Raw genomic sequence first — 18660 nt, 5'->3', positions numbered from 1 at the left:
TATCTATCTATTTCTATTTAATCATTCATTTATCTATTTCTACTCATCCACTAATGCCTTTATCATTTAATCATTCATTTATCTATCTATTTCTACTTAATCATTCATTTATCTATTTCTACTCATCCACTAATGCCTTTATCATTTAATCATTCATTTATCTATCTATTTCTACTTAATCATTCACTTATCTACTTCGACTTAATCCTTCATTGATCTGTTTCTACTGGATCATTCACCCATCTATTTCTACTCATTCATTTATCTATCTATATCTACGTAATCATTAATTCATCTGTCAATTTCCTCCTTTCATTTGTTTCATCCACCATCCGTACGTTATTTCATTCTTTCATAACCATTCCTTCAATCTTATTCCTTCATAACCATTCCTTCATCATTCTTCTCCTCCTCTGTCTCCCTCACTCAGATTCCATCCGTGGTGTGGTAGGCACACAGGCAGCGTCTTCCGTCTTGCCAAACCCAGGAACAAACCTAAACCTCCTCCCCCAGTTCGATCCGGATCTCCGGCCCGTTGCTGGGAGCGGCGGTGTCCGCCAAAACCCCTTCTCTCTCTCTCTCTCTCTCTCTCTCTCTCTCTCTCTCTCTCTCTCTCTCTCTCTCTCTCTCTCTCTCTCTCTCGCCCCCACCGAGAACACTTCTTGTTCCAATCCCTTCCTATTCCCTCATCCCCTTCCCTTCCCTTCCCTTCCCTTCCCCTCCCTTCCCTTCCCGGTGTGAGGCAAGCCAACCCTCCCTCCCCTCCCTTCCTCATACGAGTGAGCAACGATAGACTAACCTTTAAATAACACAACACTAGGCAAAGACGACACACACACACACACACAAAAAACAGATAATAAGAAGTTAAATACATGACCCCCCAATCAGACGACACACCCCATACGGGCGATAGAGAGAGAAAAAAAAGGCATTTGACCATAGATCAACAGATCTTACTCCATGAATGAAATTACCTGTGAATAAATAAGTCTCGTGGGATATAAAGATCTTACGAATCTTCCACTTTTCACACAATACACTTTACAATGACAGTATTTCCAAGACAGCACGGCAAAAAAGAGTCGCTCATCTTGAACCCCCATTTTTTCTTTCTTGTCTTCCCTTTGCCCACGACCTCCACGGAAAGGCTGGGATGTTAAACACACCGGAACACAGTTGTGTACACGGCTGAACGAGTGAACGACCCGCACCAAACAACCATTACGTAATGTTGGATGGGAAAATTGAATTCCCCCAGGGGAAACTCCCGGCGTTGCCCAAGGGGGAGGGAGCCAGCCACTCACTCCTGTCTCCCGTCCTGTTTATGACACGCAAATATGACACAGAAAACGGGAGGCTGTGAACCCATATATGTTTCCTTTAAGACGATGATACAAAATCACGTCTAAAAAAAAAAACGGAATATTTCCCAAGTGATTATGAGCAGTAGAGACGACTTAACGACCTGTTTAGAGAGCGGACGATCGAACTGCGTACCGATAGTACGGTGAAAAACGCACTTTCGGGGACGATAGACACACGCGAACGCCGTATGCAAATGTTTGGTAATTGACTTACAGGGGCAAGACAGGAGGAAGGTGTTCGAATCACTGTGAGCAAAGAGGCGTTTCTTCATCTCGCCAGAGTATATATATATATATATATATATATATATATATATATATATATATATATATATATATATATATATATATAGTCTTTTCCATACGTATTTGCCATTTATCGCTTTAGCGAGGTTGCGTGAAGAACAGAGGACTGAGCCTTGGAGGGAATATCCTCGCTTGGCCCCCTTCTCTGTTCCTTCTTTTGGACAATTTAAAAAAACGGGAGGGGAGGATTTCCAGCACCCCGCTCCCTCCCCTTTTAGTTGACTTTTACGACACGCAGGGAATACGAGGAAAGTATTCTATCTCCCCCATCCCTAGGGATATATATATATATATATATATATATATATATATATATATATATATATATATATATATATATATTGGAAAGGATCACAATTCTGCGCGTGATCAAGTATGTTCCTATGAGTCCACGGGGAAAATGAAAGACGATAAATTCCCGAGTGCACTTTCGTGTAATAATCACATCATCAGGGGAGACACCAGAGAGAAATACAACAGTCAGTTGATATACAGCGAAGAGACGAAGCTAGGACGCCATTTGGTAAACATGCGACGATTCCATGTTCGCCAACACTGCTAACTACCACACACACACACCATGGACACCCAGGGAGATCAAAGCGACTCTCCCTTCGTCAAGACCTACCGCTCGTGTCTGTCATACATGAACACATCGGATGACATCAGTGCACGATGACACCCGTGAGCATCAGACAGCTGACCAGCACTTTCCCAAGCAAGCCCCCTCCTTCACCCTCTTCTCCTCCGCCTCTTCTCAACACTTCAGGACTGACGCTGGTGAGACGTGTGTACGAGAGGATAACCAGTGAACACTGGTACTAGTAGCAGCTACCTGCTGGTGAAAACACCGAGGCCACACTGTGTATTGAAAAATCCACAGACGAGTTGAGTAGATGCGTCCCTAACGCCAGATGACCAACTGATACAATTCTACCTGTGACCTCCATATATATACACACACAACCGATCCCTTATATAACCTAGGTTTTTCCGTGGATTCATAAAAGCTGCAAGACAGAAACACACACACACACACACACACACACACACACACACACACACACACACACACACACACACCTGGTGCCTAAGGTGTGTGGTGGGGGGCCAGAGTGGCACATAAGTTAAGGAGAGCCAAGTGTGTGGTGGCCAATATTAGAATAGCATTCAAGTATATGGTTAAGGAAATATTGAGCCAAGCTCTTCACATCCTACACTACCACCAAACTACACACACACACACACACACACACACACACACACACACACACACACACACACACACACTACCACCAAACTACACACATACCATTCTCAGCTGGGCTCAACCCTGGCACATGCAAGATGCACAAAGAGCTGAGAGAGAAGGTACACACGAGGACAAGACCAACATGCTAACTGAATTATGAGATGATGAGTTACACGGGAAGGCTATACAGGACTTGAATGTGTCCACCGGTGAAGAGAGAAGAGTAAGGGGTGACCTGATCACGACATTTAAAGTATTTCCAACCAGACGGATGACGTAGAACAGTAAACACTTCTTCGAAATACGTATGGATAGGACCACCAGAGGCCACAGCATGGAGTTGAATAAGACACTTGTTAAGAAAGAGATAAAGAAGGAATTTTCTAGCACAAGAGAGATAGATGAATGGAATGAAAACAGAGAGAGAGAGAGAGAGAGAGAGAGAGAGAGAGAGAGAGAGAGAGAGAGAGAGAGAATGTAGCAAATGGAGTAAAACCATCCATTAGTTTGAAAACCTGTACGACATGATCCTTCAATGAGACAGCGACTGCAACCTGCAACGTTTCCCTTTTTTCCTTTCAAATCACCGACTCGACCATCATCAACAAACCGCTAGAAAATAAAAGACCATATACAAGTAACTCAATCTTCCATAACGATATGATCAATAATCAAATCATAACCTTACAATCCATCGGTAAAGAGTTGTACATCACCCACAAGTTCAATGAGAACCTAACAAGTGGTCAGTCATTACGCCCCCGCGCCACCCCACCATAACAAGCAAACGACTATTAACACGAAATGGGGTCAAGCATATTCACGGGCCAGGAACTAACACGAACATAACTAGTGTCACACTAGCTAACTGCCCTGGCTAGTAACATGTAACCACACCTTGTGTCACACGAGCGCTTATAACTACACATAATAACATAGCCAGCGTTACACTAGATGACTGTTATAACTACTAACATTAACATAACTAGCGATACATTAGCTAGCTTATAACTACACATAATAACATAGCCAGCGTTACACTAGATGACTGTATACTACTAACATTAACATAACTGGCGATACATTAGCTAGCTTATAACTACACATAATAACATAGCCAGCGTTACACTAGATGACTGTTATAACTATTAACATTAACATAACTAGCGATACATTAGCTAGCTTATAACTAACAACTGATATAACCATTGTTACAACAGATACATCATCACTACATACAGTAACAGAGCTACAATCACGTTAGTTAATTGTAACATTAATATAAACGTTAATATGACCAACGTTACATTAGCTAACATAACGAACGCTAAAATAACTAGTGTTTCATTAGATGTTACAACCACCAGCATTAACATAAACCAGCGTTACACTTGGTAACTCACAACTGATATAGCAATAATATAACGGTGACGTTACACAATATAACAATTAAACATTAACATAACTACCATCAACTAGGCTGTTAGGGAAACTAAACATTAAAAAAAAAAATATGTCTACCGTCCATTTTTTTTTTCTATTTGTTGCAATACCTGCACATGCAATATTTTCACTGCTCTACAATGTTGACAAAAAATCCCCATGAAAATATATACGCAAAGCCCCAATATGTTTAAATTAAATCAATTCAATCCGGCCCGGCGCTCGGGGTCCAAAAAAAAAAGAAAAGGGGGGGGGAGGGAGGGGAAAATATTACACCCGTTCTATAAAAGATTTGACAAAAATTGGCAGGGAAATGATCACACTCACGGTTCTTTCATCGGGGGTGGGGGGGCGTTTCCGCTTCCCGCGCTTCATTCACTGCATTCATCGGGGGAGGGGGAAGGAGGAGGGAGGAGAGGGGGGGTGTGACTATCGCCCGCCTAGGACAGGGGGGTGGAAGAGGTGTCCTAGGACTGGGGGAGGGGAGAAGGGAGGTCGAATTTATCTTTTATTTTCCTTCTCCTCCTCCTAGGGCGGGAAAGCCGCCAGTGTTTCGCGGGTTATTTGAGTAAATAAGCGCGGGAAAACAGGGGCATTATGGCGCGCAACGGACGTAAGCACTTCACCCGGGGGGGGGGGGGCCTCCCGCCACCCCAGCCCGGACAGACGTTTTGATCCACTTCAAGTCCCCTTCTCTCTCTCTCTTTCTCTCTCTCTCTCTCTCTCTCTCTCTCTCTCTCTCTCTCTCTCTCTCTCCCCTCCCCATCCCACACACACACACCCTTCACACACACACATATACATACACACACACACACACACACGCGCACTTTCACCCAACGCACTCTCTCCTCCATACACTCTTCACGCTCTCCCTCTCACACCCTCTCCCTCTCACACCCTCTCCATCTCACACCCTCTCCCGCCATTCTCGATACAGCCGTTGCTGGTTCGCTCGTGTTTGTTTACACAGTCGTAGTCTCCCCCCTGGCGGGTATAACGGGCATTAAAATGGATGTCTTTTGTTATGTTTTAAACTGTAAACAGTTTCTGGTAAGTACCGTAACTGGGTAACAAGCCTATTGAAAGGAAAATTCATGAAATTAATCTTTAAGTTAATAATAATAATAATAATAATAATAATAATAATAATAATAATAATAATAATAATAATAATAATATTAACAATAATAATAATAATAATAATAATAATAATAATAATAATAATATTAATAATAATAATAATAATAATAATAATAATAATATTAATAATAATATTAACAATAATAATAATAATAATAATAATAATAATAATAATAATATTAACAATAATAATAATAATAATAATAATAATAATAATAATAATAATAATAATAATAATAATAATAATAATATTAATAATAATATTAACAATAATAATAATAATAATAATAATAATAATAATAATAATAATAATATTAACAATAATAATAATAATAATAATAATAATAATAATAATAATAATAATATTAATAATAATATTAACAATAATAATAATAATAATAATAATAATAATAATAATAATAATAATAATAATAATAATATTAACAATAATAATAATAATAATAATAATAATAATAATAATAATAATAATAATAATAATAAATAATAATAATTCTAACAATAATAATAATAATAATAATAATAATAATAATAATAATAATAATAACGATAATAATAATAACCGTTCAACCACATTACAGCTACGAGAAAGCATATTTTGCCTATAAAAATGTAATCGACAAGAAAAAATACTTGAAAACATCTCAACATTTTTTGAAGTCAATCTTTGTCATATATGTCTGGCAAAACACGTTATATATATATATATATATATATATATATATATATATATATATATATATATATATATATATATATATATATTATCCCTGAGGGTAGGTGAGAAAGAATACCTCCCACGTATTCCCTGCGTGTCGTAGAAGGCGAATAAAAGGGGAGGGAGCGGGAGGCTGGAAATCCTCCCTCTCCCTTTTTTAATTTTCCAAAAGGAACAGAGAAGGGAGCCAAGTGAGGATATTCCCTCCAAGGCTAAGTCCTCTATTCTTAGTGTTACCTCGCTGATGCGTGAAATGGCGAATATATATATATATATATATATATATATATATATATATATATATATATATATATATATATATATATATATATATATATATATATATATAACAACCCTAGAACCAATTTCTGTGAGAGAGACAGGGTGTTGCCCCAAGTCCTATCTATCAAGGCCCACGCATCCTAAGGCTATGCGCTACTTCCAGCAGCAGGGAAACTAAGTATACTCCTCCAGCGTGAGAGAAGTCTCCTCCGCCTAGACTCTACGCTCCCCAGTGATGCAGCCAGAGTAAAAAAAAAAAAAAAAAGGAAAAATAAAAAGTATTTTATACCACACAGACATCAACCCCAGGGGGGGGGGTTTGAAAGAGGCAGACGACCCTTCGCCAGAACTCTCTCTCTCTCTCTCTCTCTCTCTCTCTCTCTCTCTCTCTCTCTCTCTCTCTCTCTCTCTCGGGAGCCTGGGGGTAATTAACCTCCTGGACAACTTTAGGATCCCCCGGTAATTTGTATCAAAGGAGGGGACGGACGGACGCATGGACGCACGGACGCATGGACGCACGGACCCCCTCCCTTCCTCCTCCTCCACCACCACCACCACCATCACCTACCCTCCTCCTCCCTCCGCCAACCTTCAACTCCCATCTCGTACTCCGCCATGCTCAACCCATGCTCAACCATTCCCCACCCAACCCCGCCTCTCCCGGTCCCAGTCTACGCTCCGATTCAAACCAGTGGGCCAGTATGCTCGGCTATGATGCTTATGCTCCACCCCCACCCACCCCTTAACGTATCCATGCTCCCCATTAGGCTCACGGTGCCTCACTCACGGCTCATGCTCCTCATCCTGAGCATATTCTTCAACATGCTCAATTGATCATTCTCACGCTCCCTCCCACACCCCAACACGCGCTCTGACCAGGGTTCATGCTCCCCGTCATGTTCCACGTTCATGCTCCGTGTCATTCATGTTGCGTTCATGGTCTCCGTTAAGATGCATGCTCCTCGCATGCTCATGCTCTGTGCCATGCCCCAGGCTTCATATTACGGTCTATTCTCCCTCAAAGTACTGTGTATATGCTCCCTCCCGTATGATTACACACCTTACTTGATTCACGCTAACTCATGAACATCCACGCTCCTCACATATGCTCACGACGCTCCTGCTTCCCCAAGATTATCATGCTCCTGCTCACTCTGCTGGCCGTAATCAATATGCTCCAACAAGCTCAATTTTCTATCTCATGCCACACGTATGTGTTGTTTACGCTATGGTCGATAGATGTGTGTGTGTGTGTGTGTGTGTGTGATGCTCCCCATCACGCTCAAACTCCATCGCACTCCTTTTCTCCTTCACACGCTCACGCTCCCTCACACTTATGCTCCTAATCCTGTTTACATACTCCTCTATACACTCCCATTCCCTACCTCACGCTCTCTCACCATCACTTAACTCGCCATCACCTTCATGTTAACCCCACACGCTCATGCTCCCCCACACCCTATACTGCACGTCCAATCCTCAACCCTGTGTAGCGTCCAATCCTCAACCCTATGTAGCGCCCAATCCTCAACCCTATGTAGCGTCCAATCCTCAACCCTATGTAAGCGTCCAATCCTCAACCCTATGTAGCGTCCAATCCTCAACCCTATGTAGCGTCCAATCCTCAACCCTATGTAGCGTCCAATCTTCAACCCTATGTAGCGTCCAATCCTCAACCCTATGTAAGCGTCCAATCCTCAACCCTATGTAAGCGTCCAATCCTCAACCCTATGTAGCGTCCAATCCTCAACCCTATGTAGCGTCTAATCCTCAACCCTATGTAGCGTCCAATCCTCAACCCTATGTAGCGTCTAATCCTCAACCCTATGTAAGCGTCCAATCCTCAACCCTATGTAGCGTCTAATCCTCAACCCTATGTAACGTCCAATCCTCAACCCTATGTAGCGTCCAATCCTCAACCCTATGTAAGCGTCCAATCCTCAACCCTATGTAAGCGTCCAATCCTCAACCCTATGTAAGCGTCCAATCCTCAACCCTATGTAGCGTCCAATCCTCAACCCTATGTAGCGTCCAATCCTCAACCCTATGTAGCGTCCAATCCTCAACCCTATGTAGCGTCCAATCCTCAACCCTATGTAGCGTCCAATCCTCAACCCTATGTAAGCGTCCAATCCTTAACCCTATGTAAGCGTCCAATCCTCAACCCTATGTAGCGTCCAATCCTCAACCCTATGCAGCGTCCAATCCTTAACCCTATGTAAGCGTCCAATCCTCAACCCTATGTAGCGTCCAATCCTCAACCCTATGTAAGCGTCCAATCCTTAACCCTATGTAAGCGTCCAATCCTCAACCCTATGTAGCGTCCAATCCTCAACCCTATGCAGCGTCCAATCCTTAACCCTATGTAAGCGTCCAATCCTCAACCCTATGTAGCGTCCAATCCTCAACCCTATGTAGCGTCCAATCCTCAACCCTATGCAGCGTCCAATCCTTAACCCTATGTAGCGTCCAATCCTCAACCCTATGTAGCGTCCAATCCTTAACCCTATGCAGCGTCCAATCCTTAACCCTATGCAGCGTCCAATCCTCAACCCTATGTAGCGTCCAATCCTCAACCCTATGTAGCGTCCAATCCTCAACCCTATGCAGCGTCCAATCCTTAACCCTATGTAGCGTCCAATCCTCAACCCTATGTAGCGTCCAATCCTCAACCCTATGTAGCGTCCAATCCTCAACCCTATGTAGCGTCCAATCCTCAACCCTATGCAGCGTCCAATCCTTAACCCTATGTAGCGTCCAATCCTCAACCCTATGTAGCGTCCAATCCTCAACCCTATGTAGCGTCCAATCCTCAACCCTATGTAGCGTCCGATCCTCAACCCTATGTAATCGTGCTCCACATTCGTTGTCATTATCCAAAACAGCTTCGCGGGAGCCAAGCCGCTCACTACCCGGTGTGGCCATTTTGACAAGACTTAACACGGTCAGTGACTTTGCTTCCTCCTCCTCCTGGACACTTTACACGTCTAACTAACCCACACTTGGCGTATGGACATTACGCACTTGATATTGTTGTATACGGGTAGTCTGCGCGTATTTCTTTACTGCAATTCTTTACTATCTTTAGCAGCACTATTACTAGGTCGGTATTATGTATGAAGTAATCTCTATATATATTTTTTTCAAGCAAAGCGAGAATCAGTGTCGCAACCTTGCCCTCATGAACGAAATTTTCGATTTAATGACCTGAATCCACAAAGGTTTTTAGCTGAATCGGAATCCATAAGTCTCTCTCTCTCTCTCTCTCTCTCTCTCTCTCTCTCTCTCTCTCTCTCTCTCTCTCTCTCTCTCTCTCTCTCCATCTTCTTCTTTAATCCAGTGAACAACATCATTCTATACGTGAAATAGACACGAAACGCCTGTACTACACAGTACTGCAGTTGAACTTTACTGAACCTAACTTTTTCTCCCTCCTTTTTTTTTTTTTTTCTAACGTGTAACTTTCACCCGTCAACTTGAGAATAACTCCCTTGAAATTTCACGCTGGTAAATTCCCAGACTGTGGCCAGAACCAGCTGGAGAGAGAGAGAGAGAGAGAGAGAGAGAGAGAGAGAGAGAGAGAGAGAGAGAGAGAGAGAGAGAGAAACATGAACTTTTCAACTACCCATTAATCACAGGCTATTTTTATTCTAGAACTGTTGTCCTCCCGGGGGAAAACTATATAAGAAGGCTAATTAAAGAAAATGGGGAGAGTCGTTGATAATTTTTGTCCAAAAAAAAAATTTAATGGTAAAAGTTAGCCCCAGTATTTATCCTTTACGCTGCCAAGTTTATTTTTCCACAGTACATAATGACCACTTTTTTAATTTCTCACAAATGTGTCGTCATAACTGGAACAAAAAAAGAAGTGAATAATATTATCATCAGATAATATTAATATTTCTTTTCTATGCCTCACTAAACAGTACTCTATCCTAAACCTGCTCCGGGTAATTTTAACACTGCTTAATACATCACCATACAGAACTCTAACCTAACCCTGACCTAACCTAACCCTGACCTAACCTAACCTAACCCTGACCTAACCTAACCCTGACCTAACCTAACCTAACCCTGACCTAACCTAACCTAACCTAACCCAACTTAACCTTACCAAACTAAACTAACCAGAAAGTTAAAGTTCCAATACCGTACCGTCAGTCAATAAACTTTTTTCCTTTTAACCTAAATGAATCAGAATGATTTATATATGTCACGTTATGGCAAAGTTAACAACCACGTCCAGCACATCAAGCCATTATACATGTCCATTGATTGAACACAATATGGCTAGGCTTGTTTAACCACCGGAACATATCGTTATTCCACAAGTCTGTATTACAATTCCAACCCTTCCGAAATGTATTATCCATTAATGATAAGTACTTGCTATCTCAGTTCATATATATATATATATATATATATATATATATATATATATATATATATATATATATATATATATATACATAAGTTTCCAATAATACATATGCCTTCTTCCTTCTTCCATATCTAACTCTGCTTCAAATAAAACACACAACGACTATATATATATATATATATATATATATATATATATATATATATATATATATATATATATATATATATATCAGCATCTAATTTGATCTCTAAATCCTTAAACCTAAACTCTTTACCAGCTCGAAACAATAAAGTAAAATAAAATATAACATGAATATAGCGATACGTGTTGTTATACACACACACATAAATACACACACACATATCTCAAATCATTAAACCATCAATAAGTTATAGTCTTTGTGAGTTAGTAACTATTACTAGTAATATATTATAAAAGTCTCCTTGGTGTAAGCTAGGTTAGGATACGCCACTTTAGCCTACCTCATACTAACTCATGATAGATTTAACTAAAACTAGGCTAAGTTAGGTTAGGTTAGGTTAGGTTATACACACACACAAACATATCTCAAATTATTAAACCATCAATAAGTTATAGTCTTTGTGAGTTAGTAAATATTACTAGTGATATACTATGAAAGTCTCCTTGGTGTAAGCTAGGCTAGGGTACGCCACTTTAGCCAACCTCATACTAACTCATGATAGATTTAACCAAAACTAGACTAAGTTAGGTTAGGTTCATAACTAACTTAGGATGAACGATTAGTATGCTTACCTTTCTTACCCTGGGCTGGGTTAGATTCAATTGATTACTCAGCTAATTTAATTTACCCTGGGTTAGGTTAGGTTAGGTTAGGTTAGGTTATGTTAGGTTAGGTTAGGATAGATTAGGTAAGGTTAAATCGCTTACCGCTAACTTAATTTGGCTTGGGGTGGATGAAGTTAGCATCAGTTATTCATGATTTTTCTATTCATAGGTTAGGTTAGGTTAGGTTAGGTTAGGTTAAATCGATTACCGCTAACTTAATTTGGCTTGGGGTGGATGAAGTTAGAATCAAGTTATTCATGATTTTTCCTATTCATAGGTTAAACCCATACATCTTCACGAATTCTCATACACTCTTCATAAATCATTTATCTTAAGAGTGCTTTACTTCGTAAATAAATTTAGAAAGCGGGTTTAACGGTAATGAAATACATTTAACACCAGCGAAATTATAACTCGCAATCCTATTATTCTCTTCGTCTGTACTAAAGAAAGAAGGAAATTGAAATGTTAAATATTTTTAACGTTAAACAATGAAAAAAAATATGTAAAAGGTCAATAGCAGTTTTGTAAAACCTTACTTTAAGCTTTCACGAAGGTCAACACATAGATCAATAGTTGTCTCGTTACGATTAAGAGTTGTTGGACGTGAACAACCATGACGAAAATGAAGTTATCAAAAAATTTATTTATATTAATTAAAGATTTATAACAGATGGCAAAGGTGTGAAGTTATCAAAAAATTTATATTATTTAAAAATATATAACAGATGGTAACGGAGATCCGTTTGATAAACCGTGTAGTTATATCAAACTGTTACAGTTTACAGATATTTTGCCGATATTTCTTTATAATGAATATTCTAAGATGATATTCTTTATAATGAATATTCTAAGATGATATTCGTTATAATGAATATTCTAAGATGATATTCGTTATAATGAATATTCTAAGATGATATTCGTTATAATGAATATTCTAAGATGATATTCTTTATAATGAATATTCTAAGATGATATTCTTTATAATGAATATTCTAAGGTGATATTCTTTATAATGAATATTCTAAGATGATATTCGTTATAATGAATATTCTATGATGATATTCTTTATAATGAATATTCTAAGATGATATTCTTTATGATGAATATTCTAAGATGATATTCTTTATAATGAATATTCAAAGATTCATCACACGTCTGTAACAAGCAGGTGCCCTAAGCTGAACTACTCCTCAGAATGACTTGTTCTCGCCAGGCTTATAAAGTAATAACTACAAATTGATAACTATAGATTAATAACTACAAACTAATAACTACAAATTATTAACAACAAATTAATAACTACAAATTAATAACTACAAACTATTAACTACAAATTAATAACTACAAATTAATTACAAACTAATAACTACAAACTAATAACTACAAATAAATAATTACAAATTAATAACTACAAACTAATAACTACAAATAAATAACTACAAATAAATAACTACAAATCATAACTACAAATTAATAACTACAAATTCGACCTTATAAACACGTAACCACGAGCAATCCATTTCGCTTATTTTCCCATATAAATTCATTTCCATAAGGTCTATATACGTCCACCATTACCAACCATTTATAAAAAAGGATAGCTTCAACGACCCAGCCCTAACTACGGTAGTTAACGTAGTTACGCCATGCCATTCCATCACACCTACCTTCTTTCACGGGTTGCTTTGAGACGACGACCCTACCACCCAATTCAAGGCCATTTTCTCAGCGACCTGTAATCACCACAACACACACAGGACTCACGAGTGTCACATATCCGTCACAGCGGAGCGCTAGGACTGTTACACCCCACTCCGTCACACACGAGTGTCACATTCCCGTCACAGCGGAGCGCTAGGGCTGTTACACCCCACATCCGCACACAATGTCAACTTTCCGTACATGGAGGCATGAGCTGTTACACACCACATCACGTCAACACAGTTACTTTTCGTCACGGAGCGCTAGGGTGTTATGCATGTCCCTGGTCACACCGAGTGTACATGCGTCACAGATGGCATAGGAAGATAGGCTGTTAAAGCATTACGAATCGTTTAACACAGTGCCATTTCCGTCATACGGATCGCTAGCTGCTACTTATACACCAATAACGTGAAATCACATGAAGATCGATAACAGCGGAGCGCTAGCTGTTACTATCTCCATCCGTCACAACATGTCACATTACCGATAGGTAGCAGCTAGGCTGTTCCAGCATCCCCCTGATGCCTTTGGCATTCCTCCGCGACGCCGCTTTAAACACAGGTGAGCATCGTGGGAAATGCTGTCACGAGCCTATACTGTACTTAGGCTTTCACCCATCCTTTACACCGTGTCCTAATCTATAGGACCAGGTTAATTATTTATAATATATCTCGTAATACGTCAGTGTCAAGTTATAAAGTGATAGGTAGTATATACAAAAATATATATACATCAATATTTATAAATATATAGATCATAGGATAGTGTTATAATCACCCAGTCGTACTATAACATTCAGCCAAACTCTACAGCGAGTAAGCTGTTTCTTACAAATACCACCGGTTGTTTACAGAATCCCCAATTGCACTAGCTTTACCAAACTAGACATGGCTCGCAGCGAGTGCAATCCAGCAGCAGAAGGAGGAAGGAGTAACGAAGAACGAACGAGCCCCTCCCCCGTCACACCGAGCGTAGATCTCTTTCACAACACCCAGTCTCACCCGAGGTACTTCCACAGCGGACGCGGGCATTTACCCCATCCAAAGTTTGTACATCCCTCCGGAGCTGACTGTACAAAACCAGAGATCAAGACGAAGAGAAATCGAGAGAGAGAGAGTAGAGAGAGAGATAGAAGCGGTACAGAATAGAACTGGGACGCAGGGGGAGGGGGGCCGATTCACGAAGATCAAATCAGTAACGTTTGATGTATTGACAAGCGAAGCCAAAATTTCTCATAGTACAACTTGGGCATGAACCTAATGAAATCCTAATTAAGATTAACTGGATTACAACAACTCTCTATTCAGTAAATCATACGCAGTGAAGAGATGATATATAAGTCAGCGATAGAATGTCGAGGTACTGGCTTAAATAAAGAAAACGAGATGTATGTATGTATGTATGTATGTATGTATGCTCGCTTTGGGCGGCCAGGCCGCCTTCGAACGCCACCCCCCCCCCCCAACCCCCAAACCCACCCCCCCACCCTACCCTCCCCCCCCCCCACCCCCCTGCCGCTGGCTGAGAATTAATCAAAACTTTGGCGGGATTTGTGGCCGAAAAACTGATCCACACAAGCCTCTGGGTGCACCAGGAGGGAGGGAGGAGGGAATGGAGGGTATATGGAGGGAGGGAAAGGGGAGGGGGAAGGGGAAGATTCATTAGCAGGTTATTATAATCGTGGAGGGTATTAAGGGTGTAACGTGAACTGGTGGTGGCTCGAGAGGGAGGGGGTGGAACCCCCCCCCCCGTACCGTACCGGTACTACGGTACATGTCGGTGGGGGTGAGGGGGGGGGGAGTGGGGGGGAGGGAGGGTAAACCAACTGTACCATAATGACGGTACATATTGGGGGGGAGGGGGTGTGTGTGGAGGAGGGTACAACTGTCCCTTCGTACCTTACCGATGCACCGTCGCACAAGCGGTACATAGTTCTCACAGGTACAGTGATGGTTGTAACGCGGTGTTGTGACAGGTGTGGTGTTACGGCAGGTGTGACAGGTGTGTGTGGGGGGGTGGGGTGTGACAGGTGTGTAGCCTAGGTGGTGATTAATGAGGTGGCGAGCGTGACACAGCTCGGGGGGATGTGTTATGTTTACATGTCGTCATCCATCATAGCCATCTTTGTGTCGGCGAGGCGCGCCTCACAATGACACACTCCGCCACCCCATTCACCCGTCGCTGCCGCCCTGCCGCCCCTGCCACCCCCTCTCAAACAAGCCGCCCACATACCGCTCCTTCCCAGGGACTCGACACTCGACACTGGGCGTGGAGTGAGGGATGCTGCTACAGCCAGACCGGTCACCATCGACATCCGCCAAGGTTGCCGCCTCGTGATGTGGTGTTGGTAATACTGTGGGGAGTGGCGTGGTCTTGGCTGGCTGGCTGGCTGGTTGGCTGGCTAGGTAGCTGGCTGGCTGGGTAGCTGGCTGGATGGCTAACTGGCTGGTTAGCTGGTTAGCTGGCTGATTAATTGAGTGGCTGGCTGACTAGCTGGCTGGCTGGTTGGCTGGTTGGGTAGCTGGCTGGCTGACTGGATAGCTAACTGGCTGGTTGGCTGGCTAGCTGGCTGACTAATTGAGTGGCTGGCTGACTAGCTGGCTGGCTGGTTGGCTGGCTGGCTAGTTGGCTGACTAATTGATTGGCTAGCTGCCTAGCTGGCTGGCTGGTTGGGTAGCTGGTTGGCTCACTGGCTGGTTGAGGTAGCTGGCTGGCTGGTTGGCTGGTTAGCTGGCTGATTAATTGAGTGGCTGGCTGACTAGATGGCTGGCTGGTTGGGTAGCTGGTTGGCTCACTGGCTGGTTGGGTAGCTGGCTGGCTGACTGGCTGGCTGGTTGGCTGGGTAGCTGCCTGACTGATTGGCTGGCTGGCTGGCTGGCTGCCTAGCTGGCTGGCTGGGTAGCTAGCTACCTACCTAGCTGGCTAACTATGCGACTGGCCATCCCCCCCCCATCGTAACCCGTGATCACCCCACGTACGTACACCCCTGGTGTTGCCGGGGTGACACGCCAGGTGTTGTCGCCCCACACCGGCCCGGCGCGGAATTACCGCCAACCGAATTATGTTTCATATTACATTACGCTTCTAATTGTTTACCATTGACTGCACACATAAACAGGTACACAATATAGTTCCCATAGTCGCCACCGTGCGTCGCTCGTGTTCCATTTACCGCAAAGATTCCTCCTTTTTGATTACATTTCGCCATTACATTTTGTGATTACATTTCGCCATTACATTTTGTGATTACATTTCGTGATTACATTTTGTGATTACATTTCGTGATTACATTTTTGTGATTACATTTCGTGATTACATTCCGTAATTACATTTTGTGATTACATTTTGTGATTACATTTCGTGATTACTATTGGCGTGTTACGGGGAAGGAGGTTTTACGCTCGTGTTCTCCCCGTGAATTTGTGTCATTTATTACCTCCTGTGTGTACACGTGCAAACACATGCTCCATCCTAAGTACCCATTTATCGAATAACCCCAGAGGGGAGGATGAACACCTAGGCCGGGTGTGGGGAGGGGTCGACTCCCGCGCCCATGACTCGAACCCACGCGTAACCGCTACACCGCCACGGAGGCCCATGTGTGCGTGAGAGAGAGAGAGAGAGAGAGAGAGAGAGAGAGAGAGAGAGAGAGAGAGAGAGAGAGAGAGAGAGAATGAATGCATGCATTAAAAGCTTTTTCTCAGAAGAGATCCTGATCAGGACGTCTCTATAGCCTTCTCCGGACCATGATGATGATGATGCTCTCTCTCTCTCTCTCTCTCTCTCTCTCTCTCTCTCTCTCTCTCTCTCTCTCTCTCTCTCTCTCTCTCTCTCTCTCTCTCTATCTATCTATCTATCTATCCATCTATCTATCTCTCCAATGACCAGTATATGTATATATATATATATATATATATATATATATATATATATATATATATATATATATATATATATATATATATATATATATACCATTGTGAGGACGGACGCACGGGGGAGGGGGGGGGGGAAGAAGGAGAAGGAGGGAGCGCCCGCGCGCGCGCGCCCTTTCACAACGGCCGCTTCTCATGTTCTGTTGTGGCGGATCACAAGTCCGTCCGTCCGTCCGTCTGTCTGGCCACAGGCGACCCACACAATGGCCATCTTAACACCCGCCTCACAATGCCTTTCGCTTGCCCATTGCCCGTGTATATATATATATATATATATATATATATATATATATATATATATATATATATATATATATATATATATATATATATATATATATATTGAAGGATGTTATGTTATATATTGTCTTCTGAGAGAGAGACGGGAGAGTGAACTTTGACCCTCTTTTGAAGACGACGGTACACGACCCTTGGGTACGATGGACTGGCCTTTGACCTAACCCTCTCAGTCAAGGGTCAGGTCAAACGTCACTACACTGAACTACACTTCAAGATACTCTACACTGAGCGACACTACAGTGTACTAAGCTGTATACTAAGGTGCTATACGCTGCGGCATGCTACACTGTGGTATACTACACTATCACACACTGCGGTATACTGCACTATCACACACTGTGGTATACTACACTATCACACTAGACGGTATACTACACTGCTATACACTGCCGTACAGTACACTATCACACTATACGGTATACTACACTGCTATACACTGCCGTACACTACACTATCACACACTGCGGTATACTACACTGCTATACACTGCGGTGTACTACGCTTCTATACACTGGGGTATACTACACTGCTATACACTGCGGTATACTACACTGAACCACACCACACTGGCCAATAGCAGCCTCCCCGTAACTCCAGGTAATTCTCTGGGGACCCGCGATCGATTCCCGGCGCGAGGAAGGCGGGGCTCCTGCTGCCTGGGTCCCTTACAACACTGACACAACCCTGGCTGGGTCCCTTACAACACTGACACAACCCTGGCTGGCCCTCCGATACACTGACACAACCCTGGCTGGTCCTCCGTTACACTGACACAGCCCTGGCTGGTCCTCCGATACACTGACACAGCCCTGGCTGGCTGACTTGGTCCCTAACTACACTGACACATCCCTGGCTGGCTGATTGGGTCCCTAACTACACTGACACATCCTTGGCTGGCTGACTGGATCCCTAACTACACTGACACATCCTTGGCTGGCTGATTGGGTCCCTAACTACACTGACACATCCCTGGCTGGTTAACTGTGTCCCTAACTACA

At 42.3% G+C, this 18660-nt stretch overlaps 1 protein-coding gene across 1 annotated transcript in view; it reads right to left on the bottom strand.

Annotated features, from left to right (window-relative positions):
* LOC139746004 (uncharacterized) overlaps positions 1 to 13544 on the bottom strand; it is a 223409-nt gene extending 209865 nt beyond the window's left edge. The window contains exon 1 of the mRNA XM_071656794.1: positions 13391 to 13544. The gene's annotated coding sequence lies outside the window, so the exon portion shown is untranslated. The remainder of the gene's footprint in view (positions 1 to 13390) is intronic.
* Between the last annotated feature and the right edge of the window lie 5116 nt (positions 13545 to 18660).

Source organism: Panulirus ornatus, chromosome 63 (genome assembly GCF_036320965.1).
Source record: "Panulirus ornatus isolate Po-2019 chromosome 63, ASM3632096v1, whole genome shotgun sequence".
Lineage (NCBI taxonomy): Eukaryota > Metazoa > Arthropoda > Malacostraca > Decapoda > Palinuridae > Panulirus > Panulirus ornatus.
The sequence above is the reverse complement of the archived record's forward strand: the minus strand, read 5'-3'. Positions and strand labels throughout refer to the sequence as shown.